Source organism: Bos grunniens, chromosome 4 (assembly GCF_055505025.1).
Source record: "Bos grunniens cultivar Pamir isolate PY7600 chromosome 4, Bosgru_T2T1.0, whole genome shotgun sequence".
Taxonomy (NCBI): Eukaryota; Metazoa; Chordata; class Mammalia; order Artiodactyla; family Bovidae; genus Bos; species Bos grunniens.
Window position 1 is genome coordinate 120123063 of NC_141168.1, and position 8011 is coordinate 120131073.

At 59.4% G+C, this 8011-nt stretch overlaps 1 long non-coding RNA gene across 1 annotated transcript; it reads right to left on the bottom strand.

The window, feature by feature from the left end:
- Positions 1-544: 544 nt before the first annotated feature.
- LOC147374740 (uncharacterized) lies at positions 545-6671 on the bottom strand. Its single transcript, XR_015163277.1, has 2 exons — positions 5790-6671; positions 545-4387 (listed from the first exon to the last, which is right to left on the bottom strand). It is a non-coding gene; the product is annotated as an uncharacterized LOC147374740 (long non-coding RNA).
- Positions 6672-8011: the final 1340 nt, after the last annotated feature.

Sequence of the window (8011 nt, forward strand, 5' to 3'; positions counted from 1 at the left end):
CGGTTCCTGCCTCAACTGGAGACGAGGCCCTCTTCCAATGCACCAAACCCAGTGGAGTCCCGAGAGACCCCTCCCACCTCCAGTTTCCCTGACTTCTCAGAGCCACCATGAGAAGCCCCCTGAGGTCACCTGCACAAGTCGAGGGAACCCAGCGTTTCCTGCCTCAACCCGAGAAAGACCTCGAAAGACCTTCTTCAAAACGTCTCGAGGCCAGATTCCCCTACCATGCCTCGAGAGCAATGACGCGCTCCCCCTCGCAACTCGCATGGAGACCCGACTTCCCTGGCGCCCCACGAGAGGCTCACTGACCTCGCCGTCGTACCTCGTGAGAAACCGCGCCCTGGTGCCGCCGCTCGAGAACCACCCCGAGACTCCCCCGTCATCGCGAGATGAGGGCCTTCGTCTCCTGCATGGCCTACAGGCCAATCTCGCGACCTCTCGCCAAACGCCTCAGGAGGCTTGACTCCCTTTAGTCCACCCAGTGCGCTCCAAGAGATACCCGTCGCGACTCGAGAGCAGAGCGGGGTGCTTTGCTTCCACTCGAGATGAATGCCTGTCTCCCCGGGTGCGTCTGGAATGCAACCCCGAGATCCCGGTCGCCCCTGGAGAGGAACATTGGCTTCTGGACACAAGCCTAGATGAGGTCTATTGGCCCTGCAGTCACTCGAGAGCAATCCCCAGCTTTCCTTCGCAACTCGAATGGAAGATTGGATTCCCTGGGCCAACACAAGAGGCATCCTGAATTCCCCATCGTAACTCGAGAATCCCGCCGCAACTCGAGAAAAACCACGTGGTTCCCCCGTCATCGGAAGATGGAGCCCTTTCCCGCTACAGCGTCTCAGGAGAAGTCTCACGTTAGGAATTGGAGGTCGAAACGGTACTTGGCACCCTTGATGCGCCCCACCAAGTTCCCCGGCATCCCGGTCTCCCTGGAGAGGAACACCGAGGTTTTCCGGCACCACTTCCTCTGAGCTCCTTCTACCCTCCTGATCTCGACAGGAGGGTCGACTCCCCTGCTTTGTCTGGAAGGGGTTCCCGACCTTCCGGTCGCACCTCAGGATGAGGCCGGTCTCACGACGACATTCCAGACGTGGCCTCGTGGGTGCTTCCACGTTGCGAAGCACCCCGATTTCCCGGTCCCCTCTTGATAAGAACCCGATGCCCGGACACCTCTCCGAACTCCACCCTGTGAATGAAGTCAACACGAAGGGGCAGTGACTCGCCCGTGCATCGTCCGGAAAAAGCCCCAGGTTCCAAATACAGCTCGACAAGTGGCCTCTCTCCCCGGGGACACCTCGAGAGGCAAGCGGAGTTCCATGCCTCAACCCAGGACGAGGCCTGACTCTCCAGTCCCCAGTCAGCAGGGACCCTGCGATCGGAGTCTGAAATCAGAGGAACCCTGAGCTTCCTGCCTCAACAGGAGATGAGGCCCTCTTCCAATGCACCAAACCCAGTGGAGTCCCGAGAGGCCCCTCCCACCTCCAGTTTCCCTGACTTCTCAGAGCCACCATGAGAAGCCCCCTGAGGTCACCTGCACAAGTCGAGGGAAGCCAGGGTTTCCTGCCTCAACCCGAGAAAGACCTCGAGAGACCTTCTTCAACACGTCTCGAGGCCAGATTCCCCTACCATGACTCGAGAGCAATGACGCGCTCCCCCTCGCCACTCGCATGGAGACCCGACATCCCTGGCGCCCCACGAGAGGCTCACTGACCTCGCCGTCGTACCTCGTGAGAAACCGCACCCTGGGGCCGCCGCTCGAGAACCACCCCGCGAATCCCCCGTCATTGCGGAGATAAGGGCCTTCGTCTCCTGCATGGCCTAGAGGCCAATCTCGCGACCTGTCTCCAAACGCCTCAGGAGGCTTGACTCCCTTTAGTCGACCCAGTGAGCTCCAAGAGATACCCGTCGCGACTCGAGAGCAGAGCGGGGTTCTTTGCTTGCACTCGAGATGAATGCCTGTCTCCCCGGGTGCGTCTGGAATGCAACCCGGAGATCCCGGTCGCCCCTGGAGAGGAACATTGGCTTCTGGACACAAGCCTAGATGAGGTCTATTGGCCCTGCAGTCACTCGAGAGCAATCCCCAGCTTTCCTTCGCAACTCGAATGGAAGATTGGACTTCCCTGGGCCAACACAAGAGGCATCCTGAATTCCCCATCGTAACTCGAGAATCCCGCCACAACTCGAGAAAAACCACGTGGTTCCCCCGTCATCGCAAGATGAAGCCCTTTCCCGCTACAGCGTCTCAGGAGAAGTCCCACGTTAGGAATTGGAGGTCGAAACGGTACTTGGCACCCTTGATGCGCCCCACAAAGTTCCCTGGCATCCTGGTCTCCCTGGAGAGGAACACCGAGGTTTTCCAGCACCATTTCCTCTGAGCCCCTTCTACCCTCCTGATCTCGACAGGAGGGTCGACTCCCCTGCTTTGTCTGGAAGGGGTTCCCGACCTCCTGGTCGCACCTCAGGATGAGGCCGGTCTCAAGACGACATTCCAGACGTGGCCTCGTGGGTGGTTCCACATTGCGAAGCACCCCGATTTCCCGGGCCCCTCTTGATAAGAACCCGATGCCCGGAGAACTCTCCGAACTCCAACCTGTGAATGAAGTCAACACGAAGGGGCAGTGACTCGCCCGTGCATCGTCCGGAAAAAGCCCCAGGTTCCAAATACAGCTCGACATGTGGCCTTTTTCCACGGGGACACCTCGAGAGGCAAGCGGAGTCCAATGCCTCAACCCAAGACGAGGCCTGACTCTCCTGTCCCCAGTCTGCAGGGACCCTGCAATCGGAGTCTGAAATCAGAGGAACCCTGAGGTTCCTGCCTCAACTGGAGACGAGGCCCTCTTCCAATGCACCAAACCCAGTGGAGTCCCGAGAGACCCCTCCCACCTCCAGTTTCCCTGACTTCTCAGAGCCACCATGAGAAGCCCCCCGAGGTCACCTGCACAAGTCGAGGGAACCCAGGGTTTCCTGCCTCAACCCGAGAAAGACCTCGAGAGACCTTCTTCAAAACGTCTCGAGGCCAGATTCCCCTACCATTCCTCGAGAGCAATGACGCGCTCCCCCTCGCCACTCGCATGGAGACCCGACTTCCCTGGCGCACCACGAGAGGCTCACTGACCTCGCCGTCGTACCTCGTGAGAAACCGCGCCCTGGGGCCGCCGCTCGAGAACCACCCCGAGACTCCCCCGTCATCGCGAGATGAGGGCCTTCGTCTCCTGCATGGCCTAGAGGCCAATCTCGCGACCTGTCTCCAAACGCCTCAGGAGGCTTGACTCACTTTAGTCCACCCAGTGAGCTCCAAGAGATACCCGTCGCGACTCGAGAGCAGAGCGGGGTGCTTTGCTTCCACTCGAGATGAATGCCTGTCTCCCCGGGTGCGTCTGGAATGCAACCCCGAGATCCCGGTCGCCCCTGGAGAGGAACATTGGCTTCTGGACACAAGCCTAGATGAGGTCTATTGGCCCTGCAGTCACTCGAGAGCAATCCTCAGCTTTCCTTCGCAACTCGAATGGAAGATTGGATTCCCTGGGCCAACACAAGAGGCATCCTGAATTCCCCATCGTAACTCGAGAATCCCGCCGCAACTCGAGAAAAACCACGTGGTTCCCCCGTCATCGGAAGATGGAGCCCTTTCCCGCTACAGCGTCTCAGGAGAAGTCCCACGTTAGGAATTGGAGGTCGAAACGGTGCTTGGCACCCTTGATGCGCCCCAGAAAGTTCCCTGGCATCCCGGTCTCCCTGGAGAGGAACACCGAGGTTTTCCGGCACCACTTCCTCTGAGCCCCTTCTACCCTCCTGATCTCGACAGGAGGGTCGACTCCCCTGCTTTGTCTGGAAGGGGTTCCCGACGTTCCGGTCGCACCTCCGGATGAGGCCGGTCTCACGACGACATTCCAGACGTGGCCTCGTGGGTGCTTCCACATTGCGAAGCACCCCGATTTCCCGGGCCCCTCTTGATAAGAACCCGATGCCCGGACTCCTCTCCGAACTCCACGCTGTGAATGAAGTCAACACGAAGGGGCAGTGACTCGCCCGTGCATCGTCCTGAAAAAGCTCCAGGTTCCAAATACAGCTCGACATGTGGCCTTTTTCCACGGGGACACCTCGAGGGGCAAGCGGAGTTCCATGCCTCAACCAAAGACGAGGCCTGACTCACCTGTCCCCAGTCTGCAGGGACCCTGCAATCGGAGTCTGAAATCAGAGGAACCCTGAGGTTCCTGCCTCAACTGGAGACGAGGCCCTCTTCCAATGCACCAAACCCAGTGGAGTCCCGAGAGGCCCCTCACACCTCCAGTTTCCCTGACTTCTCAGAGCCACCATGAGAAGCCCCCTGAGGTCACCTGCACAAGTCGAGGGAACCCAGGGTTTCCTGCCTCAACCCGAGAAAGACCTTGAGAGACCTTCTTCAAAACGTCTCGAGGCCAGATTACCCTACCATGCCTCGAGAGCAATGACGCGCTCCCCCTCGCCACTCGCATGGAAACCCGACTTCCCTGGCGCACCACGAGAGGCTCACTGACCTCGCCGTCCTACCTCGTGAGAAACCGCTCCCTGGGGCCGCCGCTCTAGAACCACCCCGAGACTCCCCCGTCATCGCGAGATGAGGGCCTTCGTCTCCTGCATGGCCTAGAGGCCAATCTCGCGACCTGTCTCCAAACGCCTCAGGAGGCTTGACTCCCTTTAGTCCACCCAGTGCGCTCCAAGAGATACCCGTCGCGACTCGAGAGCAGAGCGGGGTGCTTTGCTTCCACTCGAGATGAATGCCTGTCTCCCCGGGTGCGTCTGGAATGCAACCCCGAGATCCCGGTCGCCCCTGGAGAGGAACATTGGCTTCTGGACACAAGCCTAGATGAGGTCTATTGGCCCTGCAGTCACTCGAGAGCAATCCCCAGCTTTCCTTCGCAACTCGAATGGAAGATTGGATTCCCTGGGCCAACACAAGAGGCATCCTGAATTCCCCATCGTAACTCGAGAATCCCGCCGCAACTCGAGAAAAACCACGTGGTTCCCCCGTCATCGGAAGATAGAGCCCTTTCCCGCTACAGCGTCTCAGGAGAAGTCCCACGTTAGGAATTGGAGGTCGAAGCGGTGCTTGGCACCCTTGATGTGCCGCACAAAGTTCCCTGGCATCCCGGTCTCCCTGGAGAGGAACACCGAAGTTTTCCGGCACCACTTCCTCTGAGCCCCTTCTACCCTCCTGATCTCGACAGGAGGGTCGACTTCCCTTCTTTGTCTGGAAGGGGTTCCCGACCTTCCGGTCGCACCTCAGGATGAGGCCGGTCTCACGACGACATTCCAGACGTGGCCTCGTGGGTGCTTCCACATTGCGAAGCACCCCGATTTCCCGGGCCCCTCTTGATAAGAACCCGATGCCCGGACACCTATCCGAACTCCACCCTGTGAATGAAGTCAACACGAAGGGGCAGTGACTCGCCCGTGCATCGTCCGGAACAAGCCCCAGGTTCCAAATACAGCTCGACATGTGGCCTTTTTCCACGGGGACACCTCGAGAGGCAAGCGGAGTTCCATGCCTCAACCCAAGACGAGGCCTGACTCTCCTGTCCCCAGTCTGCAGGGACCCTGCAATCGGAGTCTGAAATCAGAGGAACCCTGAGGTTCTTGCCTCAACTGGAGACGAGGCCCTCTTCCAATGCACCAAACCCAGTGGAGTCCCGAGAGGCCCCTCCCACCTCCAGTTTCCCTGACTTCTCAGAGCCACCATGAGAAGCCCCCTGAAGTCACCTGCACAGTTCGAGGGAACCCAGGGTTTCCTGCCTCAACCCGAGAAAGACCTCGAGAGACCTTCTTCAACACGTCTCGAGGCCAGATTCCCCTACCATGCCTCGAGAGCAATGACGCGCTCCCCCTCGCCACTCGCATGGAGACCCGACTTCCCTGGCGCCCCACGAGAGGCTCACTGACCTCCCCGTCCTACCTCGTGAGAAACTGCGCCCTGGGGCCGCCGCTCGAGAACCACCCCGAGACTCCCCTGTCATCCCCAGATGAGGGCCTTCTTCTCCTGCATGGCCTAGAGACCAATCTCGAGACCTCTCTCCAAACGCCTCAGGAGGCTTGACTCCCTTGAGTCCACCCAGTGAGCTCCAAGAGATCCCCGACGCGACTCGAGAGCAGAGCGGGGTTCTTGCCTTCCACTCGAGATGAATGCCTGTCTCCCCGGGTGCGTCTGGAATGCAACCCCGAGATCCCGGTGGCCCCTGGAGAGGAACATTGGCTTCTGGACACAAGCCTAGATGAGGTCTATTGGCCCTGCAGTCACTCGAGAGCAATCCCCAGCTTTCCTTCGCAACTCGAATGGAAGATTGGACTTCCCTGGGCCAACACAAGAGGCATCGTGAATTCCCCCTCGTAACTCGAGAATCCCGCCGCAACTCGGGAAAAACCACGTGGTTCCCCCGTCATCGCAAGAGGAAGCCCTTTCCCGCTACAGCGTCTCAGGAGAAGACCCACGTTAGGAATTGGAGGTCGAAACGGTACTTGGCACCCTTGATGCGCCCCACAAAGTTCCCCGGCATACCGGTCTCCCTGGAGAGGAACACCGAGGTTTTCCGGCACCACTTCCGCTGAGCCCCTTCTACCCTCCTGATCTCGACAGGAGGGTCGACTCCCCTGCTTTGTCTGGAAGGGGTTCCCGACCTTCCGGTCGCACCTCAGGATGAGACCGTTCGCACAACGACATTCCAGACGTGGTTGCCTGGGTGCTTTCACATTGCGAAGCACCCCGATTTCCCGGTCCCCTCTTGATAAGAACCCGATGCCCGGACACCTCTCCGAACTCCACCCTGTGAATGAAGTCAACACGAAGGGGCAGTGACTCGCCAGTGCATCGTCCGGAAAAAACCCCCAGGTTCCAAATACAGCTCGACAAGTGGCCTCTCTCCCCGGGGACACCTCGAGAGGCAAGCGGAGTTCCATGCCTCAACCCAAGACGAGGCCTGACTCTCCTGTCCCCAGTCTGCAGGGACCCTGCGATCGGAGTCTGAAATCAGAGGAACCGTGAGGTTCCTGCCTCAACTGGAGATGAGGCCCTCTTCCAATGCACCAAACCCAGTGGAGTCCCGAGAAGCCCCTCCCACCTCCAGTTTCCCTGACTTCTCAGATCCACCATGAGAAGCCCCCTGAGGTCACCTGCACAAGTCGAGGGAAGCCAGGGTTTCCTGCCTCAACCCGAGAAAGACCTCGAGAGACCTTCTTCAACACGTCTCGAGGCCAGATTCCCCTACCATGACTCGAGAGCAATGACGCGCTCCCCCTCGGCACTCGCATGGAGACCCGACTTCCCTGGCGCTCCACGAGAGGCTCACGGATCTCGCCGTCGTACCTCGTGAGAAACCGCACCCTGGGGCCGCAGCTCGAGAACCACCCCGAGACTACCCCGTCATCGCGGAGATGAGGGCCTTCGTCTCCTGCATGGCCTAGAGGCCAATCTCGCGACCTCCCTCCAAACGCCTCAGGAGGCTTGACTCCCTTGAGTCCACCCAGTGAGCTCCAAGAGATACCCGTCGCGACTCGAGAGCAGAGCGGGGTTCTTGGCTTCCACCCGAGATGAATGCCTGTCTCCCTGGGTGCGTCTGGAATGCAACCCCGAGATCCCGGTCGCCCCTGGAGAGGACCATTGGCTTCTGGACACAAGCCTAGATGAGGTCTATTGGCCCTGCAGTCACTCGAGAGCAATCCCCAGCTTTCCTTTGCAACTCGAATGGAAGATTGGACTTCCCTGGGCCAACACAAGAGGCATCCTGAATTCCCCGTCGTAACTCGAGAATCCCGCCGCAACTCGGGAAAAACCACGTGGTTCCCCCGTCATCGCAAGAGGAAGCCCTTTCCCGCTACAGCGTCTCAGGAGAAGTCCCACGTTAGGAATTGGAGGTCGAAACGGTACTTGGCACCCTTGATGCGCCCCACAATTTCCCCGGCATCCCAGTCTCCCTGGAGAGGAACACCGAGGTTTTCCGGCACTACTTCCTCTGAGCCCCTTCTACCCTCCTGATCTCGA